The sequence below is a fragment of the Oxyura jamaicensis genome, chromosome 17 (genome assembly GCF_011077185.1).
Source record: "Oxyura jamaicensis isolate SHBP4307 breed ruddy duck chromosome 17, BPBGC_Ojam_1.0, whole genome shotgun sequence".
NCBI classification, from domain to species: Eukaryota; Metazoa; Chordata; class Aves; order Anseriformes; family Anatidae; genus Oxyura; species Oxyura jamaicensis.
In genome coordinates this window covers 6,034,992-6,051,078 of record NC_048909.1, presented here as the reverse complement: position 1 = coordinate 6,051,078, position 16,087 = coordinate 6,034,992, and the positions used below count along the sequence as shown (strand labels likewise).

Here is a 16,087-nt window from a genome sequence, read left to right as displayed (position 1 = left end):
CTACAAAATGTGTAAGTGGCTGTGTCGGTGGCAAGGTGCCACCAGCATGAATACATTCGTATCTGCTCAAAGGATCTGTCCCCAAGTCAGGATCTTCATTAAAAATGAGTGGGTAAGCATTTCCCCTCATTCTTTTGGTTCCTTTCCACCAAAACAAAACGTGTCGTTGCGTCAAGGTTGCAAGGACACCCAGCACGAGAGCGGACCCAGGGCTTGGTGCTTGGACCAAGCCAGCCAGGTTCACACTGTGCCCCCAGCTCTCCCAGGCTGGTCGAGGAGGGGATTTAAAGTTGTGGCAGTGAGCGTGATATTGATGGGTACGCCTCAAGAGCAGCCCGGGGTGGCTGCAGCATGGCCACGGGGAGAGCACGGCGCAGGAACAGGCGTCCCACGCGGCGCAGGATGGCACGTACCATGCTGCGGGTGCCCGGCGGTCACGGGGAGCACGTGCCAAAGCCACAAGGACTCAAACCACCCTGGATATCCATGCACGGGGAGGCAGGGCCGGCACCTTGCTCAGGAGGCTTCTCAGTGGACATTGCTGGAGGTGGGAGATCTCCGAGGGAAGGTCTCGGCACGCTGTCCATGTGCCCTCCCTCGCCACCTTCCTGCCAAGCCGACCTGGCCAGTCCTTTACACCTCGCCAAGCCTAATTCACAGCTGGCTCTGGTAGATCCAGCACGTATTGCCCACGCCAGGCTGACAGCATGGCTCTTGAAAGGCAACTGGAATGAGCTTCGAACCAGCAGGTGATGAATGGCAGCGTTTCAGGAGCTGCTTCCAAATCAGCTCAGCCCCCCGGGGTCCCCAAGCCCTGGGGCACTCCCCTGTGGCCGGGTTCCAGTGACAATTGCCCCAAAAATTCACAAGCAGGTGACAAAAGTGGGAACCCTAGAAGGAGGTGCCAAAGTGACAGCAACGCCTGTGGGAACAAGGGGCAGGGACAACTCCCTCCGTGTGCGTGCTCGACAAAGGCACGCTGGAAATCTAGGGTCCGTTCCTCCCACAGGCACCCCTCTTTCTCCAAAAACCCTTGCAGCCTTCCCTCCCCTCTTCTTCAATACCTGACCACCTTAAATTCTGCCTCGTGCTGCTGCAGCAAGGGACGGGCTCGTGCTTTCTGATTGCTGATGAGGAACCAACATCCAAAAAATGAGCGTGGATCCGAGGCAGACGGAGTTTACAGGGAGAGGCTGTCACTTTTATCAGGCCAACCGACAGAGCCGGAAAAACAACAGGCTGAATTTGGGGCACAACTGGCTTTCTTCAAGGTCTTGCTACGTCGCATGCAGGAGAAGCCTGCAGTTCAGACAGGGTGTTCCAGTTTGTTTTTTTTCCTAGGCTGCACCCTGCGTTAAAAAACACCACTGGCTGAAGAGCTGGAAAAAAAAAAAAAAAAACTGAGTTCAAACAGGCAGGGAGCTGAGAGGGGGATTTCCAAAAAGGTGGGGAAGAAACCATCAAAGCAAGATTTCCAAAGAGCTCGGTGCGTGGGGTGCTCTTTGGGCAGGGAAAGTTTTCCAAGATCTGACTCCAGCACAACTTCAAGACGTCGACGCGCGGAGCTGCCGCGGTCCCCTCTCCTCCGACAGAGGTGCAGGCAGGCAGCTGGGGCTAGGAACAAAGCACGAGGGAAGATCTGAACCTCATGGCCCTGTCACACAACACTCTCATCGGGAAGAAGCCATAAAGCAGAACTATTTTAACTCTTCTTTTCAGCAGAGAGAGGCATGAAAGGGAGGCGGTGCGCAAAGAGCCAAGCCTCACACCTCCACCACCACGATTTGATCCTCCACCAACCAGCAGCCAGGCAGAAAGGCTTTGGGATTTATCCCAGGTCACTGCTGGAGCGTGGAAACATCTTCCACATCAGATGTTACTGCATCAGGGGTCAGGCACCCCCTGGGTTTGATGCCTGGTGGAGGGAAGAGGGTCCCCTCGTCTGCCAGAAGAGGAGGGGTTGTTCCCTAATGGCAATCACCGGGTAGGTTCGCCCGGCCTCACCCAGAAGATTGCTCCTTCTCACGCCTGAAGGACGTCTCAGGCTGTCGTTAAATTCCCAGGTCTCACCATCTCCCATGTGCTTGCCGTCTAACCACCCCGAGAAGCGAGGCAGCACTCACCCATCTTTCACAGACAGGTCACTGGAGGCAGGCAGACAAAGCCCCCGCGTCCCTCTGCTTCCTCAGAGCACCTGGGCTGGTGATCCTATGGCACTCAGGCACCTGAGCCTTGCTCTGAGGGGTAAGGAGCCAACCCTAAAATCCCAGAACCCTGGAGCCCTGCCTGCTGCCCCCCTTACAACGTCCTGGCCAGCTGAGGTTGCTTTCCTAGGCTTCATCCCCTGCTCTGGGTTGTCTCAGAGGAGCAGCTCGTGCTGCTCGCAGAACCAAATCCTGCCTTTGCTGCTGCTGGCACTTCCTCCATCAGTCGCTTTGAAGAGGAGGGCCAGAGCCTTCCGCAGCTGATGGGGAGCCAGTGGAGCAGCTTGAGCTCCCGGTGGCCTGGCCCTTCGGGGAGCTGGATGGTTGTGCCCTGCACCAGCTGGTCCCACCACCGCAATGCTTCGGCCACAAGGCGCAGAAATGTGGCCAGCTTGAGCCAACGGGATCGATACAGTGGGAAAACTGTCCCCAGGTGGGAGAAGGCAGCATTTCTGGAAGTGGCTAGTGTCTTGTCTTCACAGCGAGCACAGAGACGAGCGAGACTGGGATGCTCCAAACCTCCCGGACCGAGGCTGCACGCTGAGAGCAGAAGACAGGGTGTCCCCGCTGGCTTCTCCAGCCTGTCCTCAGCAAGACCCAGCTGTTCATACCCACGTCCCACGGCAGCAGCATCTCTAGTGGAGGTGCCAGGTGGGAACGAGCACCGCACGGTATCTCCCCCTCCTTGCCCCCCATCCCCAGGCTGCCCAACTTGGGGACGACGGGCAGCAGCAAGAGCAAGGTGTCCTGGGGGGTGAGGAGGTGGGAGGAAGGCTGGGAGCGTGAACAGCCCCGATGGGAGCCCAGAGTGGGAACACGCAGGCACGTTTTGAGTTTCTCTCTGGGTTTTTCACCGGACCAGTTCCACGCCCACCGTCTCAGGCTCTGCACACCCACAAACACGCGCACAAAGGGACCATCTCCGCTCCCATCAGTACAGTTTCAGTACGGATTGCTGCCTGCAGAGTCCTGCACACAGAGCTCAGACAAAAGCTCCATCCCCCTGACCACGTCCCCTCCCTGGCTCTCCCAGCTGGGAGCCGTGGGTCGGCGCAGCCGGATTGCACCCGCACCCAACCCCGCACCCTTTGCCCAAATTCCCCCAGCCCCTTTGCAGACTGACAACTCAAAGGACGCTACGGGAGGAGGCACGCAGACCACGAGAAGCTACAGCTCCTCTCCCCACTCAGGCTGAATCCCCAAACGAGGGAGGAGATCCACGCATGACAAACTTGCTTCCAAAGCATCTCCCTGCGCCAGGGCACAGGGGCAGCGAGGCGCTCGGTGCCGCCAAGTGACATGCATCGAGGGAACATGTAGCACAGCCACAGCCACTCTATTAATTTAAGTTAATTTCCTGCAGTTCTGTCTTAGTTTTCCAGCAGATTCAGGACTTAAAGGTTAAAGCGTAACCTTGTCTCAGTAGCTTGCTATTCGCTCCATGCAAATGTCTACCTACAGCCTGGTAATTACATGCATTTCCAAAGAGCCAATCCGCCGTCAGCCTGACAGATACTGATCTTCCCGTTTTATTTTTAGCTCTGTGCTTCCCCCTCTAGATGCAAAAAAAAATTCTGTTTGTTCCATCTTTGCTGCAGCCTCTTTTTTCCCCGGCTCACCAGCGAGCTCCTGCCTCCGCCGGGCTGGAGCCGGCAGCGGCTCGGGGCAGTGGGGGGCACCCGGTGGGACACCTCCACAGGTCCCCACGCAGGGTGAAAGCAGGTGGTGGTCGGCTCCTTTTGGGCCACCGAGGGAATTTGTCTCCTCTGGCAGAGGGGAGCTTTTAAATGGGAAACTCAAGCGAGGCAGAAGGAGCTGCAGCCCCCTCGGTGTGTGCGTGTGCCTGCACCATGCAGGGGAGCTGGGCGCTTTCTCTTTGGGACACCACCAGCACGCACACACACTTCCAGCCAGGTCCCAGCAGAGTGAAAAGGGGCCAAATCTGGCCAAATCCAGCCACGTGCTCCTGGCTCTGCAAGCCCAGGATCTGTTTGCCACGCGGGGCCACCCAGAGAGAGGAGGCGATGCCAGGAGCGGGGGCAGTGGAGGCAGGTCAGCCGCATGTAGGCAAGGCTCAGTTGACACTTCCAGCCCCCAAAATGGGCACACGTGAGATTAAATGTGTGCGGTGCTGCTGAAGCCAACACGCTGCCCACCTCCATGAGCTGCCCTGGTGGCTGTGGGGAAGAGGCGAGGAGCGCAAGCCGCTAGAAATGTGAATCCTGCAGGAGTTCGGCCCAATCTGGCCGCCCACTGCCAGAGAGAAGCCCAAAAAGCTGTCTGTAAATCATGAGGCTTGGAAGAAACGGGGTCAGGTTCTTCTTATTTGCCTTTCCTTCTGGAAAGTCTTGGAGTGGGGATGGGTTGGGCTTTGAGGGGTGAGGTCTGCACGCCTCCCTCTCTCTCCCAAATGCATATTTTACATTTAAACCAGAACAGGCTCGCACAAACTTTAGTCACACGTTGGAGAATAAAAGACACCGAGCCTCACAGGCAGCGTGGTAGGGAAGGGCTGGCTGTCAGCACCGTGGCACAGAGGCCAAACTCACCGTGGGCAACCCTGGCTCAAGGGGTACAGCTCTGGGACGTTGGGGGGTTAAGGGGGGAACAGTGCACAGGGCACAGAAAGGGAACCTGGATGCAGAGAAGCCATGTAATAAAAATGTGTGACATAAACAGCTGAAGAGGAAGGAAAAAAAAGGAGCAGGGATGGGGTGAAGCAGAAGGAAGGTCTGGGAGAGGTGTCTAACCCCAACCAGACTCCGTTAAGAGCCGACAGAGCCGGGGCTGATGCCTCTCTCCAACACCACCGACACCTCCCCGGTGCTCAGCCCTGCACCGACTGCAGCCCCCGCCACACAGGAAGCCATAATTACATCTCGTTGCTGCAAGTAAAGGATTGCTTAGCCTGCAAGGATCCTCCTGGTCACAACGGCACAAAAATCCAGGAGTTATCCCCACACGGTGTTACATTTCCAGGGCAGTCTCCTCTGAGACCCTGCACAAATAAAGCACGCGACGCTGGAAGATGCCTGTCCGGTGGCCTTCAAACATTTCCAACAGGTGGCTTTAGGCAGCTGCTGGGAACAATGCCTTTACAGAGCTCCACAGCCCCAGTTTTCCCCTCCCATACCCACAACCTAAAGGCCAGTCTGACCCACCATCGGGGAGCAGGAGCCACCCCGCAGCTGCATGAGAGCACAGGACGGCAGAGCGGAGCGCACGGAGCAGAAGGCACCCGTCCCCACGGCAGAAGAGCCGAGGAACAGGAATTCAGCTATTTCCTTAACAGCCCACGAGCTCGGAATCGAGCTCAGATCCCAAATCCCCATCCTTCTGCGCAGAAATAGATAAATGAATAAGCTTCGTGTTGAGGAGGGGTTAGGGAACTCCTGGGGAGCTCTGCCACCCGCAGCACCTCTCCAAGCCCCACGCGGACACGCGCCGTGGCTGAGCTCCACACAAACCAATTCCTCCGATGCCAACGATTTCAGCCAAAGGAATCCAGGGCAAGCAACGAGAAAAGGCTGGTGCAAAGCTACCCCTTCACCACGCTCCTGCAAAACATCTTTAAATCTGAGAGCTTTGCATAATCGTGTTTTAAACAATTCAAACCTGGCACTGCCAGCGTTTCGTTTGCGAGTCGCTTTCTTGCTGCTGGCTCATTTGTTTTTTTAACCGCTATTCAGCCTCCATCCTCCTTTGTGCAATTCAATCACGTCGCTCCCACCTTAGCTTGAAATTTTAAAGGCTGGGCACCCCCAAGCCTCTTCCCTTGCATTTGTACCCTTATTTTACAGAGAACAGGGACAGCCTCTGCCACTCGCTGCCTAACCAAGGCGAGCTTTGGTTGTTCACCACGTCCTGGACAGCCCCTGCAAAACAGCCAGCAGAATCCGGGGCCTTAACTCTTTGAACCTCTCCTCCCACACTCACCCCTCAGGCTCTGTGTCATCACGGTGCCTTTCTCCAAATCCCTTCCCAGTGGGTTTCCACCTAAATGTCATTGCAGCGCCCAGGCTTGGGCACTGGGAAACAGCGCTGTGAGCGCAAGCAGGAGAGGAAGAAGGAGGGTAGTGTCTCCAGGGCTGTCTGACACGTGGCCTCAGCATCTGTTGCCCCAAAAATATCAAAAGGCAGATCTTGCTTTTCCACAAGACATGCACAACAGAGGGTTTGAGCTTCTCTGTGACCATACCTGGCTTCAGAGCTGGACCCCCACCAGCACTGTTCTGACCAGTACTTACGCTGTGCTCTCCAGCCACGTGCTGCCATTCATCCCACGTCTCCTGGCTCCTCAGATGATCTGCAAGAAGCTTTCCTTCTGGATCTCTCTTGCTGTTATACCCACCTGCCATTTTCCAAGTCACGTAGCTATTTCTGCCCTCTTATAGCTAACCTGCCCAGGCTTCCTCTCTCTGCCTTTCCTCCTCGGTATTTTCAGCTTCTGTCTGCATCTAACGAACACATCCGCCAGCATCTGGGAGAGGGCTGGGAATGCTGATATGGACTGCACTGAGCAAAGCCCCACGCCGGAGGACGGCGTGCTGAATGACCCCAGGCATGCACAAGGTGCTCCCTGTCCCTCAGCCTCCTGCTCACCTGCACCTTTCACCTCCAGCACCTCCCCGCAACGTTTTCACGGTGAAATCGCAGCGAGATGTCCGGTGGCACTGGGAAAAACTTGCTGTGGGGTGTTACAGCCATCGAGTTCCCTTGGGCTGCTGAGACCCACAAAAAAGCCCTCATGCTTACCATGATGTGCTCTTCCAGCAGCCCTGGAGCACAGTTTGGGGCACCGTGGAAGTAAATGTTTAACTTCGGGTGCATTGCCAGGAGCCATTTAAGCAACACATCTCTGTGCCTGCTCTGCTCCTTCACAAGAGACTCACACCAACGGGGCATGTGGAAATCGCCCAAACCAACTCATTTTTCTCCCTCCATCTCCCCTTGCCCCGTTCTTTCCTCTGGCTGCCACAGCCTGGGCAAGGTGCACGTGGCAGCCTTGCAGCAGGGACATCCCCACCTGCCACCACAGCTTCCCAGCGCCGCGTCCGGGGAGCCCACGGGAATTTCCCCCCCTGACTTCCCCAGCCCTGGCTTCGTTCCACCGTTCCTCTCGGCCTGCCTGTTGCCTCGTGGGCTGCTTTTCTATTTTGGAGCCCCTGATTGTATCTGACAAGGTCTCCTAATTGTCTCCACTGATTTTACCAGAGACTGATTTTAAAAGCAGCTCGGTAACTTCGTCACTTCGGTATCGTTGCTTGAATTCACCTCCCTCATTTATTAATGGGTCTACTTCTGCTCTTTCTCCCCTGATATGTTTGCAAAATCCCTTTTTATTTCTCTTAACCCCTTTGGCTAGCATTAACAAGCAAAAACTCAGTAATATTTGATATTATATGTGTATAAATAAAAGCAGGAAAAGATCTTATTCACTCCTGTTATAGCAGCTAAAGCGGGCCTAGGGCTCTGGAGTAGTTTTACTGCATACGTTAAATATCTCCATTGCTTTATTAATGTGCAGAACGTCGGAATTTTATCGGATAGTTTGGTTATTTACCTTATAAAGCAACACAGGCATCACAAACCACAAAAAGAGGGTATTTAGTACCTCCTCCTTAAGACTGCCTCTGCAAACCGAGTCAAGGCAAGGCTACTCAACCCAAACCCCACATGCTACAAATGATCTGCCTTTCTCTTCCAGGAGATGGGGAGGAAGGGAAAGAGGGAAAAGAGCAGTTGTCCTGGCAGTGACGCCACTGCAAATTTTTGCTCACGAGGAATTTGTACAGGCAATTTGCAAAGAGCAACCCGAGCCTGGCTGTATGGCCATGACAACCGTCACCAACTGCGAAGCGCCTCTCATCTGCCAGAAGGAGGTCCTGGGGTACCAGCTTTGACAGCCTGCACCAGCACTGGCATGAGAGACTGAAACAAAAACAACCCAAAACCCAACACAAAAGCAGTTTCCAAGAAAGAATTTTCCATCTTACGTGCCTTCGTTGACTTCCCATCCATGGTTCAAGTGCTGCGCTAAACGTCAGTAACACTGGAATAGTCAGGCCCACGTAGCACAGTGCCCAAAAGACACTTCCAAAAGTCCTAGAAAGACTTTTAAAAGGACTTTTAAAAGGACTAAAATGAACTGGATAAGTTACATCAGCCCTGATGAAAGAGGCCAGCCTCCTAACTGCAGGCTGGACTTTTATTTACCGTCCTTTAAATCACTGCCTCCAAGACTCCCCAGCCTGGGCACCCGCAGACCTGCTGCGGCTCCCTGCAGACAGAAGCCGACCAGTGAAACTCAGGCGATTGCTGGAAAGGGCTGCTGGAGGCTCCCATCCAAGTTCTCAGCTTTGCAGCTCCCTTTGAAGAAGCCAAAAATAGGCACAAGGGTCTCAGCATCTCTCAGTTTCCCCCAGTCCAACCAGTACTGGTCCCCCAGGAGGCAAAGGGATGGGAGCGTGGCTGGCACGAGGTGGCACAAACCCCCAGGGCTGCGGTGCAGCGGGAGGATGAGCAGGGGGAGGAAGGATGCTTGGACCCCACCTCTGCCAGGCACACCACGGGTGGGCAGAAAAGGAGCTGGGAGGCACAGCTACAGGATGAAACCCCCAGGTCACCCCCCAGCAGGGGGGAGGCGATGGGATAAATGTCACCCCTGGCTTCACCCCTGCAAACACTTCCCACCCTCTTTTTGGGGGGCACAGAAACCGTGGCAGCCTGGATTGTTCCCCTTCCCCATCGTCCTCAGCCACACTCCCTTTTTTTTTTTAAAGCATAAAACTTCCCCCACCACCCACCTATTTTTAAACCCAGCCGAGCCCAAGCAGGGGCAGGGATCCTCTTTTTTTTTTTTTTCCCTGGGGGCTGTGGCTGCAGGCGAGGCGGGGAGGCAGGAGCACCTGCGGCCACCACCCCGCAGCCGCGCGCGGGGCTCCGGCGGAGCAGAGCGAGGGCGGGAGAGCGGGCTCCCCTTGCAAAGTCTGTCCTGTGCTGTCTAATAACACAAGGTGTCATTGTATACCCAAATCAGTGCCTGGAGCTTTATTTATAACAACTGAAACACAAAACCCAGCAGGCCAGAGACAGCGAAGGGAGTGAGAGAGCAGAGAGCTGCCCGGGGAGCAGCTGGGCGAAATCTCCCCATTTTGCAGGATTCGCCCTGAGGTTTTAAAGCCGGATCGGGGCTGGGGGGGGGGGCTGCGGGGGGCCACGGGAGGAGGCAAGAGATGAAAGGGAGGGAAGAGCACGTTCACAGAGCATCAGTGCCTCCCCAGCCGTGGCAGGGTGACAGTGCTGTCACCACGACACGGAGCCATGGGGGTGCTTCGCTCGCAGCCCCCCGCCATCCAGCAAAGGGAGGGGGGGGGATGAGCTCCAGCTCCCCTGGGACTCCTGGGCTTTTACAGCTGCGCTTCTTTAAATGCCATTTGGGGGCTTTTCAGCCATCCCTTCGTGCCAGGAAGAGCTTTGCAGCTCAGCAGCTGGCTCCAGCAGACTCCCTCTCGCACTGGAACAGGCTCTGCACCCGCTGCCTCTGCAACCTTGGCAGGAGCCACCCGAAAGGGACTCGCCCAGCCCAGCAGGCAGCAGCCCCGGCACGCTGCCTCGGGCACACCTCCGACCAGACCCGACTCCTGCGGGCGGCTCAGCGCCCTGAACTCTTGCTGAACTCAGCAGAGGCGTCTCGGCACCGAAAGGTCCCAACCCTGCACTTACAGCACCGGGAGATGCGCTCTCCTCGGGTGGGTCCAGATGTTATCGGCACCGCCACCGCCACCCCCGGCGGCTCCTTTGGCTGCTCTCTTGCGCCCGAGGCTCCTGCTGCTGGTGGAATATCCCCCCGTGCTCTCCTCCGTGGCTCCTGGGCAAAGTCTGGCAGCTTTCCCTAAAGCCCCTTTCCCCAAGGAGCTGAAAGGAGGCTGCTGCCGGCCCTTGCACCGAAGTAGTTGAGGTGGGAGCACTCGTGTCCCATTCTGCTGAGCTGGGGTTGGAGGCGGGAGGCAGCGGCAGGAGGGAGATAGCAAGCAGCTGGAGGGGAGAAAGGGGAAGGAAACCTTTCAAGGAGGTACCCAGGGATGCCGTTTGGTGCTCACCTCCCCTGCAGACAGATATTTAAATCGCCAGGTGCAAAAGCCACTGAAAGTTCAGGCTGAGTCACGGCTCCCAGGTTTGACCCACTACCAGGTACGAGGATGGGCGCGTTGGGAGAGGAGGCTGAATGAGGCTGGGCCCTCTCCTGTGGGGTCTCTCCTGCTCCCAGGGCCCTTTTGGTCCTCTTTGGCCATCCTGGAGGCAGTGAGAGCCCGGCCATGCTCCCTGCAACCAAAACCCAGCCAAGCTACAACAGGGAGTTCATAATCAGCGAGGGAAACAGCTCCCACCAACTCGACCAAGGACTTAAAACTCTCCCTCTCCTCCCACTCTGCCCCGGTGTTGGTGTCAGATGTTTTCTCGCTCTCCATCTGATAAGGGAACACAAAGCAGCACCAAACCCGCACTTGCAGAACTGCTGCCCGGGAAATGTGCGGCTAAATGCTGTGAAATCGGCGTGCCTGGGATCAGACGTTCCCCGTGTAGTGAAACGAGCGTGCCGTCAAATCTGCCTCCGCCTTTAGCCACGCTGCTGCAAAAAGGAGAGGCAAAAACGCCCGGCTCATCGCGTGTCCCCACCTCGGTGCTGGGGATCCCGGTCCCTGCACGGCACAGGCTGCAGGGCCCGGCCAAAATCCTTCCCCGAGGGTTTCGGGAGCACGGCAGCAGGAGGAATGGTGAGATCAGAGCCCTGCAGAGCTCTACACACGTGGGTGAGGTGCGGAGCATGGCCACGGGGGCTCAGAAAATGCGGGGTATTGCCCAAGGAGCTGCAGCGCCCCGGAACTAGAGGACACGGCTGATCATGGCCGCGTGGTTTCATCGAGGTGAAAATGGGAAATATTGGGAACAGCAGGACCCCAGGAAACTTGGGTCTGCTCGGCACCTTCAGGGTAAGCGAGACGTCAGTCCTGCATTGAGTCAAGGGGGTGAAAACGGTGCCCCTCAGCCCACGCGAGAGCTGGAGGCACTGTCACCGGTTACTCCAGAACAGGGCTGAGAAAACCCAAACCTCGCTGGAAATTTCCGGCAGGTTACTGCAGAAGGGTTTGTCCTGTAGAGTAGGAGGGCAGAATTTTTTCTTGTAAGGTCTTTGTGGACAGGAAAACATCTCTCCTCCCCCTCTCTGAGCTCGCCTTCCCAGTCTCATGTCCTGCTAAGAGCAAGCCACCAGACAGACCCTGGAGGATGAGCAGAGCAGGAACGGTCCCGCCCCGTGCTGGTTTATTGGCACAAACCCATTGACAGGGCACGTTTTGGGGAGAATATCCAAGGGGAAAGCCTCAGCAGGCAAAACCTTACAGCAGAGCATCCGCACGCGGGACGGAGAGAAGCAGCACGGCAGTGTCACCCTGACACACACAACCCGAAGCCACGGCCAGGCAGGAAGATGCAAATTTCCATCAGGCGACGGCCAAGCTTCACGGAGCATCCATCCGAGGAGGACAACCTGTTGTCTGAACACATGGTCAAGGAGATCTCCTTAGAGAAGGGTAGCGAGCCTCGCACGTGAAACAGCACATTCCCCAGCCTGATCCAGGGGTTTCAGCTAGCACGCAAATACCCGATATTATTTCTCACCTGCTGATGGCTCCTGACCGTGGGAGGATCACGCAGCCGGCCCCAGCCGGCCCTACAGGCTGCAACAAGGGCTCCCCGACGGGGCAGCCTCTCCCTCCCCAGCCGCCCTGCCTGCACCGCCCTCGCTGCGGGCTGCCCACCTCCTCCCGCTCTGCCTCCAGAGCTCTGAAACGGTAACAAAAAAAAAAAAAAAAAAACCCCCAACTGAAATTTTAGGCCAAAACGGGGTTTGAAGCGTAGGGGAAGGGGGGGGGGGTGGTGGCGAGGGAAGGAATCTGAGTTGCATCACTTGGAAATACCCGCGCGCTGCGGAGATGTACGTACATGTTCGGCTTCCTACTGCTTCTTCAGGAAACTGCTGGGGAACAGCGAGGCGACACCAGAAAGAGCCCAGTGACATTTGCCTACAGCAAGTAAAAACAGCCTTGAAACGAACACGAATTGGCCCACGTGCAAAATATTCCCCTCCTTGGAGCTAGGTGCTCTGGGGGTTTGGCTCTCCAGGCAGACAAATGGGGCAGGAGAGGTTTGAAATAAAAACCAAATGAGAACTTTTGCCCTTTGACTGGACTCAAAACCAATCCAGAGGTTTTAAGAACATGGACTGAAACTGCCTTTCACTTCCTTCAACGGAATCGACCACGATGCCTTCACGACAAGGAAAATAAATCGGAGGGGAAAGCCTTATTTCCAGCAAAAGTTTTGTTCCTTCTGAAGCCCAGGCTGCCTCCCAAGCTGCTCTCCTGCAGGCAGAGCCGCAGCCAGCCCCCAGAGGCTGCTCCCGCTGCCACCCACGCAGGCGCGCTGAAACCCGGGGAGAGCACGTGGACGGTGCTGCAGGCGTGATCCTGCTGCTGGGACGGGACGTGGCTCTGGAGGGGCCAGCCTGGATGTTTGGTTGGGCCATAAAACTCGTAGGGACCGCTTTGGGTCCGGCTCAGCTGTCTGACGTACTGGGCTAGAGCAGACCCGGCACTTCTCTCCTGGCTTCAGTCGAGCAAAAGGCTTTGCTCTGCTGCAAAAGGCTTTGCCCTGCTAACCCTCCAGGGTCTCCCTTCTGCAAGCTGCAAGGGAGAAAAAGGGAAATACGACAACCACGAGCCCGGTGCTCCATTTCCAAAGCCACCACGAGCCGCCGATGCAGCCTGGAGCATCCCGGCTCGACGCCTGCAGCCCCGGGAAGGGGGCTCCTGGCCGAGGCCGGTCCCTCTCCCCGCAGCATCCCCAGCCCCTGCTCCCCCTCCACGTCTCCTGGCGTGGCACCCGGCCGCTCCCCCTGCCCGGCTGCACTCCAGGGTGGGTGCAGCGGGGAGGCCAGGTGGCTCCGGTGCGTGCCAAGCGGCTCCGTCTCACCTGCAGCGACTTGTCGAGGGGGAGCTGCGTCTCTGCCCTTTCTTGTCTGGCTTTAATCTGCCTGGGGAGAAGGGAGAAGAAAGGAGCGGGGAAGGGTAAACACAGCTTAGGCAGCTGCAAGTCCCGGCAATTGAAGGGCTGAGCAGGTGATTCGGAGCGGGGGGCCTACAGACACCCCGTGCCTCCCACCGACGGCTCCGGTGATGGCAGCAGCCTGGGAAGTGCTGGGGGGAGCGAGACGGCTGCTGGGGCTGCAGCATCCATCGCTGGTCCAGCAGAGGCAGGACCTGGGGTAAAGCATTGCCTCTCGCTCTGTTTCAACACCTCTCTTCAAAGCCTGGTCCCACCCAAAGGATGCAGGACCCCAGACGAGCAAGAAAAGCAGAGCATCAGTGTGCGAGACCCCCCCCTCAGACACTTCTACAGCATCGTGCCTACAGAAACGCGGCTGCACCAACTGTCCCAGCTCGCAGCCTCCTCAGCATCACCCTGCTCTGCAGGACTGTGCTGTCTTCCACAAGCCCTTCGGCTCAGCAGCTTCACCACCGACCCAGCCTGGCATCAGCAGCTCCCGTGCCCTGGGCAGAGAGAGGAGCCCAGGCTCAACCAGGCAGAGGCTCATTTCCATCTCTGCTCCCATCGGCCTTCCCACAACCCAAAGAAAATCCCAGTTAAATGCATTTAGAAAAAAAAAAAAAAAGCCCCAAAAGGGGGCTGAAGACTTCTGGTACACAAACATATGCCTTCTCACAGTGGCTCCGTACACAGCGCTGTCACAGACGTGATGCAACCTGACCCAGCTCCTCCCGTGTCCTTTGGGACGCAGGAAAACCCACAACAGAGCTGAGCCCTGCTGAGCCCAGCCCAGGGGTTTGCACGGGCACCCGTGCATGGTAGAAAGGCTCAGGACCAGGGGTGTTTGGTCTTCGTCCAGCCACGGAGACAGATGCTGCCATGGCTCAGGAGAGGAGGGAGCCTCTTCCGATGCAACCAAACCACTGAAGCCGCAGCCTGAATGTTGCCCAAGCCCTGGTACCCAGCCCAGCCGAGCAGGCAGGGATGCAGGGGCTGACCCAGCCTCACTGGCGAGGTGCTCCAGGATGGGGCAGGAACACGAGCAGCGACGGGTGAACACAGGGCAGGCAAGAAGAAAGGGTCAGACGGGCAGGGACAGGCAGCGACTGCCTCAAAACTAGGGCAGGGCTCTGGAGAAGCTGGGAGACATCTCCCCGGGCACCACCCACACAGAATGAGGAGCCAGGCCAGCCCCACGCGTGACAGCCACCCCATGCGAGCCACGCCAGCCCCGCAGGCAGGGCTGGGCAGGCAGCACGAGCCCCGAGCCCTGGTGCAGATCCAGGAGAGCCGCCGGGCTCCCACCCACGCTCCATCCCTCCTCCTCTGCTTCCACCCGGGGGCACGGGGTTACCGACGGCTGGGAGAGGCTTCTGGTCCTTGCAGGGACTTTTTGGCTGCTCGGTGGCTCTGGGAACAGCCAGGACCTCGCAGATCCTCTGCCCCTGCCTGCCTGGACCCCGCTCTCCGTGCAGGGCACGGCTGCACCCAGCGCACCCCAACACCTGCCCCAGCCTCGGCCCCGGGGAGACGGGCGAGCCAGTCGGACCGGGCGAGGAGCCGGCCTCGCCTGGGAAGCACGGGGAGACCAGTGCTCCCAGTTACCTCCCCAGCAGGTCAGGACGAGGGCCCTTCATCTCCCAAGCCTTTGCCCTAGTTATTTTCATTCCTGTCCCCACACCCTGCCCGTAGCAGCGGGGATCAGGATGCCTATTACGGCACAGCGAGGCGCTGCCCTGTCTGCCGGGAGCACAGGGGAGGTGAAGTGGCCAAGCCAGAAGGAAAGAAAGGGCTCTGCAGGGCCAGCCTCTGAGGCTGAACCCAATATCAGGCACATTTGGGGTGAATTTGGGGCAGGGCAGATGAGAGGACGGAGCGGGAGGGTCCCCACTGCAGACGCAGACAGCAAGCTGGGTTGGTGCCCATGCGCACAGGCAGCTCGATGCTGCCACATCCATGTCGTTGTCTGAGGCTGTGATGGGCAAAAACACCCCCAGAAAAGTCACATCCATTCCTAATTGGCACCTCCTGGTGCCCCAAGTGGCACCTGCGTGCGGTGAGCGCTAAACGTGCCTCGAACTTTTAGCCTAACCAACACCAGAGGGATAAATAGGACCGGGGAGGAAACCTGCGTGTAGGGAAGAACAAATCAGACTGAAAAACCCTAAAACAATGAAATAAGAAGAAAAAAAGTGTGGGGAAAAGACAAATGTGGGTAGAACTAGCCAGGCTCTGGCAGCAGTTAAAACTTCCATGTGTTTAGATCCCTGATTCGCCGGCCAGAGATGCTACAACAAATGTCACCTTCACGCCAGCACCAGAACTGCAATTTTCTCATCATCCTTTTTTTTTTTTTTTTTCCCCACCCTTTCTATTCCTTTCTGAAGCCTGTTCGGAGGCTAACCTGCTGGGGGCAAGCCCGGTACCCTGCACCAGCTGAGTTTTCCTCCTCGGCTTTCCCTCCCCTCTTTGTCCTGCTCCGCCGCTCCCGCACGCACCGGCTCCCTGTCAAGTTTCTGGCGGATCCGGAGGGAGACGCGGGTCCTGCCAGCCCCAGCATCCAGCCAACTGCTCTTCCCCGGGCGCTGCAGTAACCATAGAAACTGCAGCCAACGCGCAGGCTCCGCTGGGGGGGCCCCGACGCGATGCTCAGCCACATGCACGGGCAGGTAGGGAACCAAACCAGCCAGGGCTCCACCAAAAACGCCTCCAAAACCGTGCCCGGGCCGGCCAACGCGCCAGGAGGAGGCTGACGGCGGAGGCTGAGCTCCCCG

At 57.5% G+C, this 16,087-nt stretch overlaps 1 long non-coding RNA gene across 1 annotated transcript; it reads right to left on the bottom strand.

Annotated features, from left to right (window-relative positions):
• Positions 1–447: 447 nt before the first annotated feature.
• LOC118175291 lies at positions 448–13,720 on the bottom strand. Its single transcript, XR_004754935.1, has 5 exons — positions 13,239–13,720; positions 12,210–12,942; positions 11,886–12,050; positions 9,930–10,836; positions 448–1,379 (listed from the first exon to the last, which is right to left on the bottom strand). It is a non-coding gene; the product is annotated as an uncharacterized LOC118175291 (long non-coding RNA).
• Positions 13,721–16,087: the final 2,367 nt, after the last annotated feature.